The following is a 25,474-nucleotide window of genomic DNA, read 5'->3' as shown; positions in this document are numbered from 1 at the left end:
AGAACTGTTTTTGTTTTCTTAATTTTTAAGCTGCAGTGGTCTTCCGTGCATGTTACTGGGTCTTTCCTGTTCTCAGTTTATCTAATGTGATTTTCCCTATATTAAAAGTAGAATTAAAAATTCATAACAAAATGTTTATATATTTACCTAAATGCTACCACTACATGTTATATATTTAGGTATAATTTGAGGTAACAGTTCATTTATTAACATATATAGAAAAACCCAAACATTTTAGATTAAAATCTAGATATTGTGAATGTTCATAGTAATGTGCATTTAATCTTTATTCATTAACCACAGCTAGAGTTAGAAATAAGAAGGAAAATGTATTTTCTTGAAGTGATATTAATCATATTCAACAGTTTATTTTCTTCTGTGATATTTATCTTGGTTTTAAGATTAAAAAAAAAAAAAGCCTGGCAATATTTAAAGGGAGTAATATGAGGATGCTCAGTTTCCCATTCCTTAAACAAAAGACATCCAACTTGGAAATATATATATATTTGAATTAATATTTACATAAAGGAAATCCATAATCAGCACAGCAACTCTATATTCCTGAATAAGTCAGGGAAGATTCATTGAGGTGTACGTGGCTATACATATAAAATTTAATTTTCACAAAAATAATCTATTACCGTCTTTGTTGTAGTAACCCTTAAGGTCCAAGCCTTTGTCCTATCTTCATTGCTTACAGTGTAAATCATACAGTTGGCCTCAAAATAAAAATAATTATAATTTCACTTAACATGCAAATTTAGAGTTGTAAATTACCTCAGATCAGGATACTGCAGGAATACATTTGTTTTCCTGATAAAATGAAATGTTGTGTCTCTCTTCTGCCCTTCCCCCAAGCCTTCTTCACAAGATCAGCCTCAGGCTAAAATGGTTTTAAGTAGACTAAAGCTGCTGGTAAACACTTAGCTTTGACAATATTATTGCCTAATGAACATTGCAGAAAAGGGTGTATGCAGTGCAAGTGTCTGTCTGTGGCTGCAACCTACATATGATCCTTGTGCCAAGTACCTACTGCTAATAGGCAAATATACACAAAAGAGACAGGCCCTTTGATCATTTAATCCCAAACATACTTCACTGTCACATAGTTAATCTTTTTGATTAAAAATGACTCTTGAGTTCTTCTTGAACATTTTTATGTTTGTGGATGGAGAAGGTTAAATGTAGTTCTCATGCTTATTTGGACTGGTATTTAAAAAAAACCAAACACACAACAAAAACAAAACCAACAATTTACCCCTCCCCCAGTTCAGCTTGACTTTTCCCTTTCTTTAACCTTAGATATGCCCCTGTAGGATCCTCAACCTGGATACTGAAGTATCCCATTAGCAGACAGGTAAAACTACCTTACAGACTTTGCCAAAGTAGACTTTATTATTATTATTATTGGACTAGACATAATAAGTCAAAATGAAGTATTTCAAAATGGCTTCATCTGCAACTTTACTAGGAAAAAAGTTTCAAAGAACAAATAACCTTCCACACTCTTCAGAAATCATCATTCCTAAAGTTCTTCATAAAACTTGTGGTTTGCTATTGGTTTTCCTGAACACTGGCAACTTTGATACTGATTCTATCAAAGACAACAAAAAATAATTCACACATATTTTAAATCTATCATAGTTTTAAGCTCTTACACATTAAAGTTTATGAACAATCTCCTTTTGTAAAGTGTTTTGAGTTCCTTTTGGGATTAGATGGAAGATCTTTCAAATACAACTCTAAGAAGCAGTCACATTTAAAGTCAGAATTTGTGTTCCGGTGGGATATTTTTTAAGTAATATTTCTTTCTACTTTAACAGTAGTTTCACTTCATGGTGGTTTTATGTTGATTTTAGACTACATTTTTATGTAGTGGGAAAGAATTTTTACTATTTTTTTTTTTTTTGTAAAGCAAATGCCCAAGACCTGTTGGAAATCATTTCTCCTTAGCAATGTACTCATAGGATTCAGTATAGTTTGCTCAGAAGTGTCATTTTAGGATGACCTTTACACATACAGTGTGATGAAGTTTTCTTTTTATTTGATTGCAAAGATATTATGATCAAGGGGCAAAATAAATATTGCCTTTTTGCAGCGGTAAAAATGAGAATGACAAATGAAAACATCTTTTTTTAAACAACATGATAGCATTCAGAAGTGATGGCTACATTTGGAAACTACATATTTTTAAATTCACAGATACAGCAAAGCCCTAGTGAAACATAAATAAAGATCAATTTTATGCAACTCAAATGGCAGCCTATGCCATGGAATTTACCCTCTATAAGCCTTCACTGACAGAACAATGTATTTATATTCACGAGAATTTATAATACATATTAAGAAAGATAAAAAGTTCAGCATTCTGGGGCCAGCAGCATTTCTAAGAAGGATATTAAATCCTAACTTCTTTTCTTTTGAATAATTAGCATAATGTTCTGCAAATATTTTCTAGGTAGCTTACAGGATTTGAATGTTCTAATATTTTCCCTTTTATAAGCCATATAATTATCAAAGTGTACGTTGCAGTTCTTTCTCAATCAATTTACCAGTGTTTTCCTACAAGAATTTATCTTATATTCTTTGTTATCAGAAACAGGAATAGCTTTCTGCTTACCATACTGGAAAAGATGGAATTCATCATCCTGCCATAAATACCCTAGAAAGCAAAGAAATGTTGTTAGTTATTATACTCTTATCTGCAGGGATTCTAGCTGCCAAACAATGCATCAGCATCAAACAAAAAAAAATGAGAATATGTGTTCAAATCATAGATCAATAGTTTAATGCAGTTCTGAATATATATTACATATACTTAGCAGGTACCAGATTAGGAAAAAAGCACAGGCTATTGTGCCTATCTGTATTTAGAACTGCATGCCAGCTGGAATTTATGTGCGTAGTGTTCATAAAATACAGACACAGGATCTTGGCGTCCAACTTGTGATTGTGCTTTTGAAAATTAACTTCCTGTCACTCTGCTATGGAGTGGGAGAAACCAGGGTAAAGCATTTGCATGAAGGGTTAAGATGATAAGAGACAGTTATCAATGAATTGTTAAAATATTTTCTTCTTAACTCAATAAAAATTTTATATTACAATTAAAAAGAAATCTTTTCACAGTTGTAATAATTAGCCTTTACATTTTGCTTTACTAAGAGATTGCTTATAGGTCATATATTTGCAGTGGTTAGACTGGGGTACTGAGAAAGTACTAAGTACACCCCACACCTCATCAGCATGCTTTAACTGTGATGTGGAAATGAAGGAATGGATACTCGTTAACTCTCTTTCCCCCACTTTCTTTTATATTATCCCTTTCAATATATTTTGTACCTGACATCATAGCTATTCTGTTTTCTTTAGAAAAAAATAAATTAATCACTGCTACCTGTTATTTTGACTGAAGGCTGAACAGAGAGTGATCACTTTCGCTCAATGTCTACAGGAAGAGGACTTTTAATTTTTCTGTAGCATCTTTTGCTATATGTCCCAATTGTGCAGTTGGTGAATAAAAAGTTTCAGGACGTTAGGCTACATTCTGGGATCATTTCTCACACAGAATACGCTTCACTGCTCCTGAAGTGGCCAGGGTTAGGTATAGAATCTACCATTCTGCTTTGCACATGATTTTCAGAGTTAAAAGAGTTTTATGCCAAAGAAGAGAGAAAACTTAAAACCCTCTTATTATTCTTAGCTATTTTCATGCCTTGAGAAAATTAAATCCTAAAGTAAACAGGCAGGGAGAGAATTAAGAAATTCACTTTACAATTATGTTTAGAAAATGTTACTGTAATGAAGAGAGACAGACACAAACCACTTAGAAAAAAATGTTGATGTCTGTGTAGGACTATTGCCTTTAAAGAGGAAAACTAAAACAAATGAAAGGTTGATTCCACATTCTCACCATGACCACGTGTATACCACTGGATGAAACGTAGGTGTTTACAGGTAAGGGAGTGTCCAGATAGAAAAGAATTCCCTGGTATGGTACAGGAGTTATTTCTGTTCAAGGAGTTTACCTTGGGCAAAAAGGGAGTTTCCAGGGTGTTCAGTGCTGCAGAAATACAGATGTAATCTAGGTTGTAGCACAGCACAAGATATAGGGAGCCTGGATAAAGCTAATGTAAATTAGAACAGTCCCTGAGGGCTGCTCTAGTTTACGTGGAGATTCATTGGCCTGTATCCAGCCTTGAATCTGAACATCTACAGAGATGGCTTAAAGCCACTTTTGCTCCATTCTTTGGGGCCTACATTTTCTGTTTGTTTCTTCATGTGAGATGTAGCGCAGATATCTCTTTAACTTCATTTATGGAACGCAGGAAAGTAGTGTCTCCCTCAGCCAAAGAAGCAATATTTCACATAAGCTTAAAACGAACCTATTGAACATGCATCCCAGTTGAGCCAGGTTCCCACAAAGCATCAGCCTCTGCATCTTTCCCAGAGATGATTAGCCCTTAGCCCTCACAGCGTACAAAGCCATTTGAGTGAGGTAACTATTAATCCACTACCAAAATGTTTCCATTTCCACAAACTAGTAGTTTCCTTTCCTCCACTGATCTTTTGAGTACCCTTGCCCCAAAGCCATTATAGTTTTGGGTGTTTTTTTAAAAGTTATTTGTGAACCAATAAAATGTCACCATTTCATAAATTAACAGAAGTTCTCACTGACTTCAGAAACAATTACATTCACAAAAGCTTAGATTTTGCCTTGTTTTCCTTACTGCTTAATTATTAAGATGGCTTGCAACGTTGCAAGACATGAACTGAAAATTACTGGCCTGTGCCCTAACTACCAGCTATGTGTGCAAGCCTCCGGACTGATCCCCTGGAAGTCGCTGCATCAATGTTTGCACTTAAGTGCATGTTTTAATATTCTGCTAAATTGTGGCTTAAATCCTTACATGGATTCAGATGACTAGCTTGAAGTAAAATATGTATAGTGTGACAGCTAATGCATGAGTTATTGTTGGAACAAATAATTTTTAATAACAGGTTATTTGCTAGTATACAGAATACAGAATTGCTACTTTAGAAGTGAGTCAAGGCTTCTCCCAGCTTTTGCTTTTACTGGCTGAAATAAATAATCTGAGTGGATATAAATATGATCACCCAGTTCTCAAATTTTGTGTTAAGAAGTGCTAATGAGGTTTTTATTTCCTTTTTAAAATCAGATTTGTCTATTAATGTTGCAACTACTTTCAGTGTCTCTGGCACTGGCATTTCAAATGTTGAAAAATATCCAGCTTACTCAGTTCTGTAGTTCCTGTTTCCTCACTACAGTTTGTGAATCAATAAACAAATCACCTATTTTTAATCGCTCGTTCCTGAAGAGGGCAGCACGTTCTAGATATTATTGAACTGTAAGCTTTGAGATGACAGCCCAGGCTTTACTGTACTGCACAGAGAGGAAGAGGGAATAAAAACTTTCTGGATAGTTTGTGTAGACAGCTCCCATGATACAGGAAGTTAGCAAAAGTTCTAGGCTCTTATAGACCAAGGTCAAAACGGTATTTGATTATTAAAGAGAACATTAAAATTAGTTAACTGAAGCAATGGATTTAGAAAGAGAGCAGCAAAATACCAACAAGGAGTCCTTCCACAAGGAGTATGTTTTATCTTTAAACCTATAGATAACTTTTCCTATTGGCAGTGCATTGACTATCAAAACTACTAAAGGGGTTAGATTTAATTATCTCACCTCTTTGCACATTTCATCTCAATTGCTATGGCAACATTCAGTTGCCTCAGCAGCAATGTACACTTTAATCAGATATTTCCTCACTCATTTCTCTGTGCACCACAGCAATGTAGTCAAATTTACAGCCAAACCCTGATGCATCTGATAACACCTCTTAGGAATTAATGTGTAGGTTTCTCCTGCCCCTCACCCATAGCCACAAATATTTCTAGAGAGTTTTGCACCCCAGTGACAAAGGCTTTAGGAGATATAAAGTGTATATACTTTAAATCTTTCCTACTTTGCTGATTCTATGTTGTTTTATCACTTTGTACACTGCTTTTACTTACTCAGGAACTCTTCCAGCAAGCTATGGGCAGGTCTTCTAGTCCCTGCAGGAAATCTTTCAAGGCTGAGAACAGGAAACACAATAATGGGGCAGACAATATGGTTCCTCCCATATTCCACCCTGCCCTGAAAAGCTTTTTGTTTGATTACTCAGCCCTGATTAAATGCTTCATCAGAGTACATCATAGTTCTTTAAACTTCTTGGCCCAGAAATCAGGAACCTAGGCTAAAATAAAAGTAATTAGGAGTGATGAGCAGATCCTGGGGACTCCATATCGAAACACAGACAGCAAGAGGAGTCAGGAAGCTACAAGTACGCAGGGGTGACTAAATTCAGATTATGGGAAGTCTTGATATTTCTGACAGAATATTGTCTGGTTTGAAAAGATGTCACTATCCAGGTAAAATGGGAACAGAGATAAGTTCCTAATGATGCCAAGGTTCTAAGGTGAAAAGCATATTAGAAATGCATTAGATAGATTGAATTAGACTTGATTATTGTCAGACATGTAGGAAAGAATGATACACATAAGGCATTAAAACTTAATTCTTCGTATTCTGAAAACTGTATTTAAGTAGTCAATTAGTTTTGGTTTGTTTGTTTGGTTGGGGTTTTTTGCATTAAATGAAATACTCTACTGTTTGCATCTACATGCATTCTTCACAGCTGTTGATTTGATCACATGTAATAAACTATCACAGCTCATTGTCAAGTAAGGTCTTGGGTAACTACTGTCTTAAATACTTTTGGAAACCGTGATTAAGTAGAGAGTTGATCTGGGCCACTGTTGTCCCAGAGAAGTATAATGGAGTCAGAACCACGCTAAATTTTGTCAGTGATAACAAAATCTGATCACCCTCCTGATTGTGCACTATGAAGTCACTCTTTAGAGTTTATCTCCATGTGAGCCATAGTGGCTTTTCTAGCAGCTTTATAACTCAAGATACTAAAAACCCTAAAAGCACAGACTTATTATGAAAATACAAGGAAAAATGTGTCCAATATACTTTTCACATATGACAAGGAATCTGATCATATATAACACGAAAGTCCATTTTATATGGGATGTCTCTTGAGGATCTGGGAAGACTTTTCTGGCTGAGGTGCTGAAGCCTGATGTTTCTGAGATCATGTCATATGGTAGCACTGTCTCCTAATCCATCAGTGAATCTGTTATATTCTTGGGGCTCTGATGGAGAAGCTAAAAGTTATGGAATCTACAATGTTTTTCACATCACTACTTCTGAAGATGCACATATATATCCTTTGAAATCAAGGGTATGTTTGTAGTGCTAGTCCCAGTAGTTTAAAACAGGTATTTCCCTGCAGCTTTGTGCGTATAATATAAGCCTTGTATATAATAATAATGTCCCACAGAGGATGTAAAGATCATTTAAAGTTCAGTTTGGAATTCTGTACTAACATTAAAATTTTTAAAGCCCCACAATTTATACCTAAAAAAATCCAATATCTACGTATAGTGAAAGATTACAAAATATTTGTATTATAACTTGCTTCACTTAAATAATTTATTTTAAATTTGATTTGTGTAAAATGGGAAGAGCTATGCTGAATTCCACTAGCTCAAAATCTGATGCATAGTCTATATAATAACAATTTTATAGGGGTGAAATTATCTATACCATATACAATTTGAAATCTATGCCAAACTATATATTTCTTGACTGGAGACTTTTAAAAGATATTGCAAAAACCCCTCACAGAACAGTGCCTTGTCATTAGAGGATGCTTTCTGGACCTTGCACAATTTTACTACAGTACAGAGAAGAGGATATGTGACTTTATGGGTTTAAAGACTATATGAAGAAAGATTCATGCAACAGGAATGATCAGAAAAATACAGAAATGGACAGAGTTATTATATGTTCCTCTGGGAATATTCCTGTTTAATTTGTTAATTGTATGAATTTATGAAGTATAACTGAATTAAAGATTGATATATTTGGGACTGTTACTGTACATGTCCACTACAAATATTCCAGTTCTGGAACATACATTCCTATCCTTTTCATTCTTCTCTAGGACTGTAGAAAGACCTACCCAGCATATATTAGGAATAAATTACCTATACAAAACACCCCAGACTTGTTAAAGTATTTTAAACTTTATCAAGCACTTCACCTGTTTATGTTTATTTGTATAATTAAAAGTTAAACATTTTCTAAAGTTTTTTTTATAAGGGTGTGCTTTCCACAGGGTACAATGAGGTATAATACAATGTAATCTCTCAACTAAGGCATGCCACACTGTTCTATAGGGCACACACAGTTCTTGTTAGGCTTCTTATCAGCAGTTTACAAATTCTTGCTGCGAGTTGCCTTTAATTTTTCAAAACCAGCTTGTCTCCCCCCCCACTTTTCATTCCTTCTCCCAAGTAGATTTTTCTTTAGTTTCTGCTTTAACTTAACCTCATCCCTTTCCTCATTTTGAGTATAATAAACTATATTTTTTTATAAACTCTAAAACCTCACTCTGGCAATTTGGCAGGGTCCCCTTTTTCTCTGGCACTGAAAGAGCTCTTGGCATCCTCCCACTGCCCAGCACCACCCTGTGCTCTGCAGGAGGTTTATTCAAGTGCTGCTGTATTCCAGATATTCATCGTGGAGCCTCTCTTTTGGTCCACCAAAACATTTTCTTGGGAGAATCACCCATTTTCCCTGACACTAGCTCTTTGCAGCCTGAATGTCTTGCCTCAAGAAGACACGAAGTCTGGCACTGATTGCTGATGCAGATCTCTTTTCATATGGTTGCCAAAGAAAGGAGAAGTTTGGGTGACAGAGAGACTGGGTTGCCTGACAGCAAAATTCAAAGTTCAGAAACACTCTCTGGAGTTTCAGGTTTATGATTCCAAATTTCAGGTGCTCAACACATTAGTCTTCTCCCTCTCCCCAGGTTGAAGATACACTGCTTGACACTGCTCAATTTCTGCTGAGTTCTCTAGTTGCTTAGTTTCAACTCTACTCAAATTTAAAGATCCTCTCTATAATGTCTAATCAATACACTGTCTATTTCCCTTGTTTATGCAAGTGATCATATTATTATTTTACAGCTCAGCCAAGCTGGTGATTGGAACTGCTACAAAGAAGGCAGTGCTAATTTCTTAATGTATGTTCACACACACACGTATATACAGAATTTATGTATGGTCTTAGTGTAACACTAATATTCCCTAAAGGTATTATTATGTTGTTAGACAAATTTAAATTAAACAAGAGGCAAAAGTGCACTTGAACTGAAAACTGTCAAAAAATGCCTACAGGCAAGACAAAAGTGAACAGCAGGAATTTATCTAGCTGTGTGTGTCTAAGGGTTCCTCTGGACTAGCTGACTGTGCTCCCATTTTTGCTGCAGAATTGCAAAAAAAAATTCAAATAGGTTTTGGGAGTTCCAAGCAAAATGAGATGCACATTTTTCTGTCTGCCCGTAAGATAAAAATGGATGGAATATCTGTGAAACTCATTAATCTACAGGACTGAATGAAGAGGGGTGATAGGACTATATAACAGAAGAGCTCAGAAATAAGTAAGACAGAGATCTACCCAGGTTAGAAATGCCATGGCAGACAGTTTTACTGACAAGCACATCTAATAACATTTGGCATTGGTGGAGTATGTGGGATCAATTTTGATAACTAATTTTATTAATGTCTGTCATGATACAGCATTTCTAAAGCTGAATGCCAAAGATGAGTTTGGTGGGTTTTTGGCTTCCTGTAGTTTTTTGTTTGCTTGTTTTGTTTTTCAATATTAGGGGATATAATGAAAACCCATAAAGAATACCTTATATGTGCATAGCCAAAGATCTGCATATTGAGATCAAAGATGCAATCATGACAAACAGTACTAGTGATTTGTATTAAATGTATACTGAACTGAGATTTTCAAATCACATTTTATCCAGGTGCAAACAGATGTACTCACTAGAGGTGGGGTTGAAAAACCACATAGATCATTTATTGGTGTGGGTAAAATTGTCAGGTTTACTATTTCCCTTCATTCAAACCTTGAAATAATGTATGTCACAATGAAAGAGTTGTGTAAATTATTGTGTGTTTTCCACTGAGAAAGAAAAATGAGATGTCTTGATATCCCAGTCATATAATGAAATAAGGAACTGTACTATAACCAGTTAATTCAGTTATTTTCAAGAGTGTCATCCAGCAGTTATCACCATGACAATGCATCTTTGTTGACTTAGAAGTTCACAAAAATCAAAGAGCATTTGGATCTGGAGACAAGGATATGAAAGGATATGAAGACATGGCAGGAAGGAAGATTAAAAATGTAATTCTATCTCATTTTTATAATACTGTAATCCCAATGGTAGCACAAGAAGCACTCCCAATTTGCACCAGGACAAAAGAAAACATCTCTTCCACTGATCCTATGTGCTTGGAAACTATATCTTACTAGTGGCTGTATTTGTAGTCCAACTGCTATATAATTTAAAAAAAAATGAGAAAATGAAAACAAAAGAAATATTAATGCATGCATCAGAATAATACAACAAACAGGGATGTGTCTTTCTCCTGGTGAAGACAAATTAATCTTCCGCTTTGAGTGCTTTGGCTCTAAGCTCAAGTCTTATAATCTAATTGGTGCATCATGAATACTAAATGCAAGTAGCTGAGATTCTTATAATTTTTTTTTTGTATGAAAATAAACAATTTATATATGTGAGAAAATTTTCCCTTCAGAATAGAGCCCTGTGAAACAAATCTAACTGTAAATAAATCAATAGCCTCAAAGACATTTGCCTTTACAGGGCACTTCCATGCTTAATTGTGCCAATGTGAAATGTACTGGTTTTGTTCAACAGATCTTCTCCTTGGACTAAATCCAGATTCCAAGTTACTGGGAGAGGCTTTCATTTCTGGACCAGACCCCTTTTGTATATTCACATTTGTGTATGATTGCTTTATTGGAAAAAATGGTTTGTGCTCGAGGCCTCTCACCAGCCTTGTTGCCCTTCTCTGGACATGTTCAAGTGTCTCAATGTCCTTCTTAAATTGAGGGGCCCAGAACTGGACACAGTACTCAAGGTGTGGCCTAACCAGTGCTGAGTACAGGGACACAATGACTTCCCTGCTTCTGCTGGCCACACTATTTCTGATGCAGGCCAGGATGCCATTGGCCTCCTTGGCAACCTGGGCACACTGCTGGCTCATGTTTAGGCAGCTGTCAATCAGCACCCCCAGGTCCCTTTCTGCCTGGCTGCTTTCCAGCCACTCTGACCCCAGCCTGTAGCACTGCATGGGGTTGTTGTGACCAAAGTGCAGCACCCGGCACTTGGACTTGTTGAATGCCGTCCTGTTGGACTCTGCCCATCTGTCCAGCCGGTCAAGGTTCCTCTGCAGAGCCCTTCTACCTTCTAATGAATCAAAACTTGTTCCCAGCTTGGTGTCATCTGCAAATTTGCTGATGACTGACTCAATCCCCTCATCCAGATCATCAATAAAGATATTGAATAGATCAGAGGAGACCTTATTGCTGTCTACAACTACCTGAAGGGAGGTGGTAGCCAGGAGGGGTTTGGTCTCTTCTCGCAGGCAACCAGCACCAGAACAAGAGGACACAGTCTCAAGCTGCACCAGGGGAAATTTAGGCTCAAGGTGAGCAGAAAGTTCTTCACTGAGAGAGTCGTTCGCCATTGGAATGGGCTGTCCAGGGAGGTGGTGGAGTCACCATCCCTGGAGGTGTTTAAGAGGGGATTGGACATGGCACTTGGTGCCATGGTTTTGTAGTCATGAGGTGTTGGGTGACAGGTTGGACTTGCTGATCTTTGAGGTCTTTTCCAACCTTATTGATTCTATGATTGTCATGGAGTGAATTGAATTCTCCTTTGGCATTGCATACTGTTCAACAATGGAATTTATGCAGTCTCAGTGCATTTAAATTCTATGATATACTAGAACTGAGCAATCCCAACTAAGGGTAGCAGAAAATCTGATATGGTTTAACTGGTAGTATCTTTAGTAATAATAGCATGCATGACATACAAGGAATCCAGCTTGGCCTTTTGCAGCCCATTTGAGTTTTCCAGGTTTTTTAGTTAAAAGTTGTACATTAAATTTTTATTGGTGAACTGAGAAAATTAGATAAATCCTATGAAACTCAAAATATGTGAAAACCTTCTCTGCTATTCTAACAAAGTTATTTTTCATGATGCAACTGTACTAAAATAGTTCCTTTTGTGAAACAATTCAATTGTAAAATATTTTTGCATACAAGTATTAAGTATGTTTATTTAATAAAACTCACCCTTACTCTCTGTAAGAATGATTATGTTCACATAATAAACATTGTGTTTTGGCAAAATGTGGCATATACTCTGAGTTTATACTTTTTGCATTCAATATATAAAAGAACTTTTGTAGAGAGGATATCAAAATTTGGTGCAAGTTACAGCTGAGATTGACAAAGGAGAATGGAGAACATAGACCTCACCCTGTCTGAAATGTCAAGGAAGGCAGGCTTCCATGGCAATCCCATGCTATGTATAGAATGGAATTTCTCAGCATTTATTCAGGTATGCACCTTAAAGCAAAATTACAGTTTGATCAAGTACCGTACACATAGTAACGAGCTTTGCAATTTCCTGAATAGCTTTTACGAGGAGGGCTTGTTCCTCTGTCTTTCTCCTTCCATTGCTGTTTATGTCGTGCTTTCTGTCTTCCACTCTCTCCTTAAAGCCTCCACAGCAATCTGATGGACTTAGCAGGTACCAGGGTCATCGTGGTGATCAATGACTTCGGCGGCTGAACGCTCAGCCATTGATCACACTGAACAGATTCATATATCTTAGGCATGCCATCACAAACAGCTGCTTCTGCTTAGCTTGCCAACTTTCTGTCACCTCGAGGATTCAATGAAGTTCAGAGGCAGTGTGAGAAGGTTATATAATTCTGTCAAGAGATCATGTCTTTGATTTTTTTTCATCTCTTAGACCTACATGTCTACCCTTTGGGGGTCTATTGGGGGGTCTATTGGGGGTCTCTTTGGGACTGAGAACTTCCAGTATGTTACATACCATAACACAGCAGTATAAAAAGTGCTATGTAAAATATATAAATTTTCTTGTTTTGAACAGAATTGCAGGAGCCTTCACTCCTTTCTTTCATAAAAGAATATTACCTAATGCTGAAGGGAAACCGCAGCTGTATTCATGTGTGCATGCACATGCTTTACTTGTAATTTGAAACACATTCCCATAAATTGTTAGATGCTATCTTATCTACTGTTCCCTCTCTCTTTTATATTTAAATATTCTGTGCCCAATTTGTAAGAGTAAAAAGTAACTTTTATCACTTGGATAAAATATTCACAGTTTAACAACTTTATGAGGAAAATAAAATACATTTCACTGAGTCATTAAAAGGACACTGGGAACTTGAATGCTGCTTTCTCATCTAAAAACTTGTCGCACTGTATAGCTGAAAAAGATTAAAGATCTTTTTTATTTTTCTCTATTTTTTTTCCTGTTTACTCAGTGCACGCAGTTTGTGCTCTGGCTTACATAAACAGAAGGACAAAGCTGCCACAATTTTGAATGTTACCACTTCCCTTCCTAGCTTTACACCCTGCCTCTCCCCTGGAAGATCCCATCCACAATCCAGAAGATCAGAGCAAAGGCTCTTTCACTGGCAGTTTAAATTAACAGGTGGTGTGAATGTAGGTGGCTCAAAAACAGGCATATGCTTCTTTCTCTTGACCCTGTAGGTTGACAGTAATTTCCAGCAGAACTGTAAAATGGACAGCTGTGAGCATGAATATCTGAAATCATGGCAGCTACATCTGGCACAGCTTGTCTGTCAAAGACCCATGACTGAAAGGTTGGTTGGCAGTGTGGTCTCTGCAGACAGGGGTCTGCTGGAGAGAGGTACTGGAAAGCTCAGGCCTAAAAATCCTGTCCAAACAACAGCCAGCAGTCAAAGAATTAAAAAAACCTTGCAGTACACAGGACAAAGCACTGTTGTAGTAAAGTCCTGTTTCAGGGATTTTAAATAATGCTAAAATGAGTCACAGGACTCAGGCTGGCTGTACGCACTGGGCTGAAGTCCTGTTAGAAAAAAGGATGTGAGGGCTGGAAAATGAAAATGTTCAGGATTAATAATGATAGCTATGACAGTAATAGTCTCTGGTCTTTTAAATGATGCTTCCAAACATTCACAGAGAAGAAAAAAAAAATAATTTAGACATTATCTAGAAATTGGAAGAAATCTGCCAACATTGAAAAAGGTTGTGGTTTTTTTTTTTAAATTGGTCATCTTGAAAAAATCCAAATTGACAGTGTCCCTTTTAATGATACACTTCAAAGCTTTATGAAAGCTCCCTGACAAATGAGGCTACTACTTTAACACGTATTCAAAGAGGTGTATGCAGCTTGAAAATGGATTAAACAGCTAGGAAAAGAGGTCATATTCTGTTATTAGAATGCAGTTCCAGGGCTTTAATGAATCTAGAGAATTTAACAATAAAGTTGTTATATAAATTAATTTGATTTATTATGCAATCAGCTACTAAAAATCCAATGAAATAAAGACTTAAGGCTTTCTATTCCACCATATCACCATTTTTATACTTTATCACAACAAAAATTGGAAAGAAAATGATACCAGGATTCCATATTAGCTTTTCACATAAACCAAGTGCAATCCATTAAGAACATGCTTTAAAAACTCTTTGCCTATGTTGTTTATAGCCATTTATTTAAAATGAAGGAAATGTGAAAAGCTAATATACTCAGTCTGGGATTTTTGGTGTCTGTCTTGGCTATCTGGATGTACCAGTTCCGTTCCTGACTGCTTTGTATCTTGTAAGGCCCATTTTGAGTTCACATTAGAAGATAAAAAATTTTAATAGGAAGTCATGGGAGTGGTATTTTTAACTTGAGTAATTTTAATTAAAATTAACCCAAATGTAAACACATCTCTGTGTTTGGTTTGGCATAACCCATTTCAAAACAAAATCCATCACTTGGACTAAAACGAAGGTGACATTGTCACTTTAAATCACAACTCTGTATTTCAGCAATTGGCATCTCATAAAGTGGTTGTGCAACTTGCAAGATATTCAAGGACAATATTAAACAACATCTACAACCTTCCTAACATTATTTAAAAGAAAAATCAGGTTTTCCATCTCTCTAATTTCTTTGCCTCTTCAAATACCCTTATTAACTTTTTTTTTTTCACACATCCTCCTACCTCCTTTTCTTTCAAATTTAATTATTTTTTTTTGCCTTTCTAAATTAATCCTTTGTTTGAACTGTTACTTTTGAGAGAGAAGAAAAGTTGTACAATAAGCAGATGAATGTTTGTCAGTTTGCTTTGGGTCCTTTCATGCTCCTTTTCTGAGGCCAGAACTTACAAGGTGCTGAGCGACTCACTAAAAGTGGAGGGTGCTGAGAATATCGAGTAAGAGCCTAGCATATTGCAGGCTCATGTCTTGCATAACAAGTTCTCAGAGTGATGACTATTTATGTTTCACTGAATAGACTTAACATAAATTTTAACATCTCTGATATAGCTGTTGGGTTTTTGTTTTTTTTTTTTATGGGCAAAGAGGAGGTATTTTTCATGACCGCATCACTCAGCACTTTGAAAATTAAGCATATAGCAATGCCACCCAAAAAGTCTGGCAAAGAACCAGATGTCATAGCTACAAACACACACAAAAATTGGAATACATTAGAGGCAATTACAAGGTATGCAAGCTCTTCAGTGCTGAGAAGGCATCCAGATAATTTTAAGTCCTGGCTTAATCAAATAATAATTCAAAACAAACTTGCACACAATCACCAAGAAATCATAAAATTGAAGCATGAATGACCCTGAAAGTACTATACAGTTTGAAAGTACTATACAGCTTGTACTGTTCACCTGGGTGGTTGGTTTTTTTCTCTGTTGCAGATGCAGCATTAAGAAATACTGTAAACATACATACTACCTAAAAGAGAAATGGATTTTTTTTATAAGAATCTTTTGAAGTAAACAGAGTAATAACCTAAATTTCCTACCTAATTTTTTTCCAATCTGTTATGCAGATAGTGTACGTATTTGCTATTTCTCCACTACTCACAGATATGCATTTATAATTTTTTTCATAGATACAGCAAATTGCCACGGAGCCTGTGGTTGGACCCCAGCAGGGCTCATATCATTCAAATCTGAACAGTGCATTATGCTGTGCTGGGGAGGCCCACCACTGGCTTTGCTGCCAGCTGCCTTTCACAGGCCGGGCTGCAGCAGCTCTGTGGAGACTGCTCTCACTTACACAGTGGTGTTGTGATACGGTAAGCCCCTGCTGGACAGAAACTCATACAGCTCACAGTTATCTTGAGTTAACTTTAGCACAGGTGGATTGAAATCTTTGTGGTTAAAAGCTGCATAAATTTTCCCAGGCTTTTCCTTGGTATTAAAAAAAAAATAAAAATAAAAAATGCTTGTGGCTATGGGTTGCAGTTACATCTATCCCAATGACAACGCAGCCCGCAGATAGATCGTTACCATTTAACTTCAAAAGTGGACAGTCATATTATACTTAATATACATATTAATATAATGCAGTGATTTATGTTTACATATAATGCTCTATCTATCCATTAACATTTCATGATGAAGAATCCCCAAATAACAGTCATTAACCCTGTGTAACATAGTAATCTATTAAAATGTAGCTATGTTGACTTTAAAGACAGGGAAATGGTGAGCTTTTGCACTGAATCTACACCAGCTAAAGAGTTTAGAAATACTATACCAGGAAGAAAAAGAAAAAAATTAAGAGGGAAAAAAAAAAGAATAAAATCTTGCAAGAATTTCCTCCTCCTTAAAAACATCTTGCTTATTTTGAGCTAGTTTGCTTGGTTTATATCAGAAAATATCAATGAAAATATTTAACCCCTCAAAATATACTCTACTTTAGCAGTTAAGAACAGCTTTTCTTAATCATTCTTTTTTCAGTTTTGTTGTTTTCTGTCTGGTTTTCCAAGCCTAAACATTCATGCATATAATTTCTTTTAGTGTCCTATCTTCTTTCATCACATCTACTTCCATCTATTTCTTTGGGTTTTATTTTTGGACCTCAGTTCTAGTGACGGTGCTGTGAATACTTTGAGCTTTCAGTATGTCGGACCTGAGGATTATATTATACTTTTATCTTTTACAAACACACACAAAAAGAAGAAAATAGTATTTCTAAGTAGAAAACTTAATGTCTGTGTCCACAAACTTCTTACCATACATACATTGATTTGCCTTAATCAATCTCTCAGTCTTTCCTATCATTAACTTCTTTATTGTCCTGTACTCTTCCTGTACTCTGTCTTCCTTCTTTCTGTTTCATGTTTGTCATCTGTCTCAACAGATTTATTTTTTTCTTTAAGTGAACTGTTTGATTAAAAAGTACTGCCCAGGTAAAAGAATCCTTTTTTGGTTTACCTGCTTAACTTGGTTTTAATCAGTTTATGGAAATGTTAAAACAGCCACTTGGAGATCAATGCAAGAACATTAAAAAAGGGATTGAAAAAACATTTTTGTACAATATAAACTCAATTTTTAATGCAAATGTTTTTTTTTTTTGAGTATAAATATCCTTGATAACAAATATACCTCTCTTTTGTAGTGTATTTCACATGTAGATCACAAAGCACAACTGACTGAAGAACTCAACTGAAATTTCATAGAAATGGCACCATTGAAAGGTAAAATGGTGCTCAGCCACCAAGGCAGGTACAAATGCACCAGCCTGCTTCTCTGTCCTCCTGCCAGCACTGTCTCCTTCCTGGTTTTGTTTAAGGTAAATTGCTGAAGATACTAAGTGAAATATGAGATCTAGACCATATCCTAAAGTGAATCTAGACCATATTCTAACATTAATACCAAAGTGGCATATTGAAGGTCTTCTCAAGTACGTCGTTGAACTGGTTGGATATAGGAGCTCGACATGAAACTCAGATGGCCAAATACGGGAAGTGAATGGATCAGATGACTTTATCATAACTAATTTCTACAATTTTGTGTTTACCTAAACTTCATTTCAACTATTCTATAGAATAAGACAATTTGGAAACTTTGCAGACAAAGTTAAATGAAGGTGCTTGGCTGGGCTTTTAGAACAGAAGTTTACTCAAAACACCATTACAAAACATCTGCTGAAATTAATGAAATCACTGGAAAGATTGAAATCATACTGTGTGAACATCAGATCAGGGCAAATTCAGTGACAATTTCAATGCTTTAATGATTTTCTGAAGTTTGGTGGAATTATTAATGTATGCTGTATTCTTCTGGATTGCTTCTTATTATGTTGTGTATTGCTGTGTGTTGTTATCCATAACAAGAATACTCTGGTTTTACACTTTGACCTGCTCCTCCTATATTGTCTTTCCTTCCCCAAAACTTACATAAAACATGTTCTATCAGCAAGAAAAACTTGTGGTGAATTTTTTGATCCTTTTTATCTTTTAATAGTCGTTCAGCATCAGCATGTATCTGTACATCAGCAAAAATTTTCTTTTATCTTGTGAATGTCAGACATTAGATGGGCATCTTTCCTGGAGAGACACCAGATTAGTTTGTTCTATAAACAATTCATAGAGGAGTTCTCTTTTTGAATAATTTCCCAATAAGAAATGAATGTACTGGTTTCTACTGATTGAAAGTGCCTCCATCAGGGTACAAAGGCGGACTAAGAAGCCTTTTCATGTTTCAGACGATCTCAAGTCATTGAATTGATTCTTTATGCAATACTGAATAGACTTCAAGATTGTGTAATTAACATTCAGGGTACTGTTAGTACATGATCTTAGCATTCTCTATATTATAGAAGTGATTACTATTTTTTTTTCTTGTGGCACTGCTTTTGTTAGCTAGTCCAAAGGTTCACCCAATGCTGGGTGTTTCTACCCTCTGTGCTCTAAAATTGCTGTTGTTTTCCTTTAGCCAGAACACTATGAAAACACTTACTTTCAAATAGCAAAGTAAAATGCTCTTTTTCAAAATTTTATACTATTTTTTCATATTGGCTCAAAATTAGTCTAGGTGTTATTTTAATTTATTGTCTTAGAGATTTTCTAAGGAACTCTGAGTTTCTTAAGAAGTTGCTATGTTTGCATAGGAACACTTTTTTTTTTAATAATTGTAGGTATCATTAAAATGAAAATATCTGAAGTGCTTCAAAATAATGTTCATACAAATTTGAGGGTAAATGACACTACTGATGAGACCACCTCTATAATGTAACAATGCACAAAGTAAGTAAAACACAACACAAAATTGCTGTATCAACTCAAAGATACCTAGTGTCCTATCTAAACCAGCAAATCCAAAACTTCCAAATCTCAAAATGTTATATATGGAAAATCTAGCTCCTGAAATCCTTCTGTAGGGGCTCAAGGCAAAGCTGTAGGGCCCTGAGCTTTTTTGATAGGGCTCTTACATTAAACTGGCCATTCCTGGTGGAAAAAATATGTTATCTGTAACCGTCTGCTAATTCTCCCTTGACCTGTCCCAAGTTCCAAGGCTATGGAGGTGTGATACAATGCTGTCTTTCTTCAGCAGTTTTTCCAAACGTGGTAATTCAGATGCATATTGTCAGCAGCAAGGGAAGCCACCTGATTAAGTGGGGAGAAGGAAAGAGTAAGAACACCCTGGCTTTAATCCTGACTGAACCACTGGAGGCATGTGTGACTTTGAATTTCTGCTTGGCTTCCTTAAACCATCACACAGTATACTGGGCTGGATAACAAGCCCTACTCTAATAACTGTGGTCACACCATCCAAGTGAAGCATTACATGTAATTAAATGAAGAGGAAACAAGTGTCTTTTTGTTTGTTTTGTAAAATGTTTCTAAAGAACATTGTTAATGAGATCACAGTATCACAGTATCACTAAAGTTGGAAGAGACCTCGAGGCTCATCAAGTCCAACCTGTCACCAGACCTCATGACTAGACCATGGCACCAAGTGCAATGTCTAGTCTCCTCTTGAACACCTCCAGGGATGGTGACTCCACCACCTCCCTGGACAGCCCATTCCAATGACTAATGACTCTCTCAGTGAAGAACTTTCTCCTCACCTCGAGCCTAAACTTCCCCTGGTGCAGCTTGAGACTGTTTCCTCTTGTTCTGGTGCTGGTTGCCTGGGAGAAGAGACCAACCCCCACCTGGCTACAACCACCTTTCAGGCAGCTGTAGAGAGCAATGAGGTCACCCCTGAGCCTCCTCTTCTCCAGGCTAAACAATCCCAGCTCCTTCAGCCTCTCCTTATAGGGCTTGCGCTCAAGGCCTCTCACCAGCATTGTTGCCCTTCTCTGGACATGTTCAAGTGTCTCGATGTCCTTCTTAAACTGAGGGGCCCAGAACTGGACACAGTACTCAAGGTGTGGCCTAACCAGAGCAGAGTACAGGGGCACAATGTCTTCCCTGCTCCTGCTGGCCACACTATTCCTAATGCAGGCCAGGATGCCATTGGCCCTCTTGGCCACCTGGGCACACTGCTGGCTCATGTTTAGGCGGCTGTCAATCAGCACCCCCAGGTCCCTCTCTGTTTGGGAGCTCTCCAGCCACTCTGACCCCAGCCTGTAGCTCTGCATGGGGTTGCCGTGGCCAAAGTGCAGCACCTGGCGCTTGGACTTGTTAAATGTCATCCCATTGGACTCCACCCATCTGTCCAGTCAGTCGAGGTCCCTCTGCAGAGCCCTTCAACCCTCTAACTGACCAACATCTGCTCCTAACTTGGTGTCATCTGCAAATTTGCTGATGACTGACTCAACCCCCTCATCCAGATCATCAGTGAAGATGTTAAAGAGGATGGGGCCCAGCACTGATCCCTGGGGGATGCCACTGGTGACTGGCTGCCAGCTGGATGTGGCACCATTCACCACCACTCTCTGGGCTCAGCCCTTCAGCCAGTTCCTAACCCAGCACAGAGTGTTGGGGTCCAAGCCACAAGCTGACAGCTTAGACAGCAGTTTGCTGTGGGGGACAGCGTCAAAGGCTTTGCTGAAGTCCAGGTAGACCACATCCACAGGCTTCCCCACATCCACCAGATGGGTCACCTGATCATAGAAGGCGATCAGGTTGGGGAGGCAGGACCTGCCCTTCCTAAATCCATGTTGGCTGGATCTGAGCCCTTGGCCATCCTTCAGGAGCGCAGTTATTGCTGCCAGGATAATCTGCTCCATCATTTTCCCTGGCACTGAGGTCAGGCTGACTGGCCTGTAGTTTCAAGGTTCCTCCATCTGACCCTTCTTGTGGATGGGGACCATGTTGGCCAGTTTCCAGTCATCTGGGACCTCACCGGTGAGCCAGAGCTGGAGGAAAATGATGGAGAGCGACTTGGCCAGCTCATCTGCCAGCTCTCTCAGCACCCTAGGATGGATCCCATCCGGTCCCATGGACTTGTGAGTGTCCAAGTGGCTCAGCAGGTCTTGAACTAATTCCTCATGGATTACCATGGCATTACACTGCTCCCCGACCCCATCGCCCGGCTCAGGAGGGCACTCGTGCATCTAATTGCATGCTGTGGCTATAAAAGCATTGGCAGATCCCTTCTTTCCTGAACATAGGTCTATCATGCAGTTAATGCAAACTCCTGCAGGAGAAGGTAAAACCTGATGATTGTCTTTTGTAGCCAGACAGCAAAGGTTGCCTATCCACCAGTGATTGAGCCCCAGTAGCACTGGCCTTTTGAACAGAAGGAGGCTGAGAAGATATTTATAAACTAAGCAACCTTCTATTCCATGAGGGAAGTGCATCCGTAAGTTAAAGTATGCCTAGGATGCTGCTAAATATTCTGCCTCCTAAGAGCCTCTTCTTGGTTATAAAGTGGTAGAGAGCAAACAAAAGGGTATATAAGTACAACCCATTTCTATAAAATGCAATAGGACATTTTCATATGGATGAAAGTATGATCAGAGTCAGATTCAGATAAGCTTGCTGCATCAAATATATACTACTTGTGTGCTTAAGCATGCATTTAAAGACCCATTGCAGAAGATACTTCAAAGATAACAGGATTATATGGTGATGTTCATTTTTGATCTTCACAAGTATAGCTATTTTTGGAAAGACAATTATTAAAAATATTAATGCCATTGGATGGAGAAGTAGAGTTTACAGTAATTGCTGCTGGAGTCTCCCTGGTGATTGGCTGTCAGTATTTTCACATGAGACTCCCCACAAAAGAATGTGCTCTTTAGCCTGTACTAAACCAAAATAAAAAAAAAAAATTACAGAGAATTTGGGTGAGGAACTGGAAAGTAACATTGTTTCATTTACAGTGAGAACTGCTGCAGTTACAGAGCTTGCACACCAGCTGTGTCCCTATATTCTTTGAAAATAGAGTTCTCTTTGGACTGAAGTCCTCCAGTAATAAAAAAAATACTCTCTTACCATCTGTACAAAGAGAGGAAGTGACATCACTCTGAAAATAAATATAGAAATGGGACTTCTGGAAATATTTATACTTTGTTCGCTTTGTTCGTGGATAAAGTGCTCAATGTACAGCCAAGGAGAGCCCACTGCTCAGCTTGTACCACTTGAAAAGGGTAAAGTTTTTAAACTTGCAGAGATTCTTACTCCAGAGGTTTTTAAATTTTTTTTCCTTCTTTTAAAATAACTGACTTGTGACACAACCTTGTCTATTTTAAAGGCCAAACATTTTCCTTACTCCGAAGTGCTTTGTGAGCTTCGGGGATATATTGTCCTTGGCAAAACCAAGATAGCAATATCCTGGGAACGGGTGATTTCCACCAGGGACAAGGAAACTGCTCCAAACAATTTTCATTCTGGTTACAGCATTTTAATGGGATTTGCAAGCCTTTCTGAGACAGTCACAAGAAACATTCTGCATCAAACTCTCAACCAGAGTCCTGAAGGTTTTTCAAATGTCTCAGCAGCGGATGGATCCTAGGACTCCAGTGCTGCTGTGATATTTCTTACATTCTAATTAACACTGGCAAATTATTGACCCTCCAATTAATTCTGAAAGAAGCTGGATGACTGGAAATACCTACCTTCCTTAATTGTTTCCTGGAAAATAGCTTTCCAAAACCTTTCTCAGTAACTTCCAAATCCCGTCATGATACAAATTTCACCTTAATCAAGACAGCTACTCTTATTCTAATGACACATTACTTCTTATGATAATTTCAGCAAGTATTTATATGGGAAATAATAAAATCATAGCTAGCAATATAACGTGTAATGTGCAATAAGAGTATATGTATGTGAATGCAAATGAAGACACCATCATCTATCTCTCTGTGATCATGCCTCAGTCACTAATTGCTTGTTTGCAGACAGTACTGCATGGATCCAGATATGGCATTGCCTTGACTTAGAGTGAAAAAAGAGCTAATTGAGAACAGGTTTTGTGGCACTATGAGGAAAAAATAATAAAGGGTCTAAAATGAATGTTCAATGAAATAACTGGTTAAGCAGCAAATCTTTAGGGGAAAAGGTGATTTTAATTCAATCAGAAATGAACTATGATTCAGATTGCACTGTTTTCTCAGTTGAATTAATATAGCATGAATTATACTGCATAAAACAATGACAATACATGAATTCTACCATAGAAATTACTCACCCATCATCCAGCATCAGGTACATTCGGCAACATATGTATTAAGTTCTGCTATGTCAGTTCAGATCATTTGTATGTGAATAGTGCTGGTCACAAAAATGAAAAAAGAAGAGATAAGGACACTTGGGGATCCCTCTGCACTGACTTTTCTTTGACCCAGGAAAGAACAATGAATGTTTGCTTTCCCTTGGAAGGGGTGCCGATAAGGCTACACAAACAAAGAAGCAGAAGCTCAGCTGGTGCAAATTAGGACAGTTGCATCAACTTAATGGAACTGCATCCTTTCCACTAGCTAAAGATGTGGACACAAATATTAAAGGTTCCTCTGTTATATGTTTTTCAGTACAGGGATAAGTCATGAATCCTTCTGCAAATCTTCAAACAGAGCTTTTTCCCAAACAATGACTCCGCAGATCTGAGTCTGATTTTCTGTAGAGCTTTTCTGAATGTCCCAAAATATTTGATTCCTCTCATAACAGTGCTTTTCTGCATTTGGCTTCCACATTATCATGTTGACTTTATAGTACCACGGTGGGGGGGGGGGAAGAAATTGGCAGTCCTTTCAGTTTCTTCTCAGTTCACTAGCACTGTGCACTCATGGGTAATATTCAAGGGGGGCTGACCATGCATGGTCGTACGCTTCCTTCATTCCTTCATCCAAAAACTAACCACAATGTCAGAAAATGAGCAGACAAGGCCAAGACTGTATTTACCTCAATAGAAAGGCTGTACTCTATTTGTAAAAATTCCTTTCAGATGAAGAAACAAATTCTGTCCACATAAAAGCATAATATTTTTTTGTTGCTGTTAATAAAGCAAGAAGTGATCCAGGTAGAATTACCATTACCTACCAGCATTTTTTTTTCCTTCCCCCCCCCCCCCCATGTATCTCTTTTACAAGGGTCACATGATATTATGATTAAATTATTTCTTGTCTCTTTGATTTTGATGTTTTGCTGAAGCTCAGAAAATGGCTGCCAGCCTAAACTGAACTGCTTTAAAGCACTTCCATACAGGTAATGATGAATGCTCACTAGATTTTATCTGTAAAGTGGAAAAAATAAACAAGAATACATTACTCAATCCCTAAGATTTTTTAGAAGCTGAAATTCATCTAAAGGAACACTTGAGTCGTGTCTACCACCCACTGAAGTGATTAGGAACTTCAGCTAAATAAAGAATGAAGGTGAGACTAAAATGCCCATGTAATCAACCTTCATAAAAAATCTAATACAAAGTTAAAACTCTTTTGAGATAAGTGCAAACATGAGAGCACTGAAATAACACTGAAAGAAATGAAGAAGGCTTTTTAAAATTCTTGTGCTTTCCTCAAAGTGTAATTCAAAACTGATTAAAAATATTAAATCCTTTTTATGTAAAGGGTTAATAACAAAATTCAAATAGTGGTGTGGTGTCCCATGGATACTTAATAATGAAAATTCAAATGCTCATTTCTATAAGCCCTTTGTGTCCCTTTTCTAGATAATTGGTTTTTTGCCTAATTTTTGAGGCTATTTAATAACACCTCCTGCTAGACATCTCATGTAAACTCAGCAAGAGGAGGCATCCTGTGTAATAGAAAAGACTTCTGTTCATTTTAAAGCTCAAATTCATACTTTCCTTAACAAAGGAGATCCCCACTGTTAGAGTTTGGCAACCACCAGGCCAACTGCATTGGGGAAGATTGGATTAGGGGGGCAGCTGACTGTGCAGTAAAGTCTCCACTCTCCAGCAGGATTTTTATGTAAATTCCATTACAATTCATGCTTTTTGGACATAATGAAACGGATACACAAAACACTCCAAGGTTTCCAAGTCAGCAAAATAATGAACA

The 25,474-nt window shown here is 37.4% G+C and overlaps 1 protein-coding gene across 1 annotated transcript in view; it reads right to left on the bottom strand.

Annotated features, from left to right (window-relative positions):
- Positions 1-25,474, bottom strand: part of ADGRL2 (adhesion G protein-coupled receptor L2) — a 398,831-nt gene that overhangs the window by 175,021 nt on the left and 198,336 nt on the right. Inside the window, exon 4 of the mRNA XM_068141119.1 lies at positions 2,621-2,662. The gene's annotated coding sequence lies outside the window, so the exon portion shown is untranslated. The remainder of the gene's footprint in view (positions 1-2,620; positions 2,663-25,474) is intronic.

The sequence above is a fragment of the Melanerpes formicivorus genome, unplaced genomic scaffold (assembly GCF_026170545.1).
Source record: "Melanerpes formicivorus ecotype bairdi unplaced genomic scaffold, bMelFor1.0.p_v2 SCAF_7, whole genome shotgun sequence".
NCBI classification, from domain to species: domain Eukaryota; kingdom Metazoa; phylum Chordata; class Aves; order Piciformes; family Picidae; genus Melanerpes; species Melanerpes formicivorus.
Note: the sequence above shows the minus strand (reverse complement) of the source record. Positions and strands in the feature narration are given on the sequence as shown.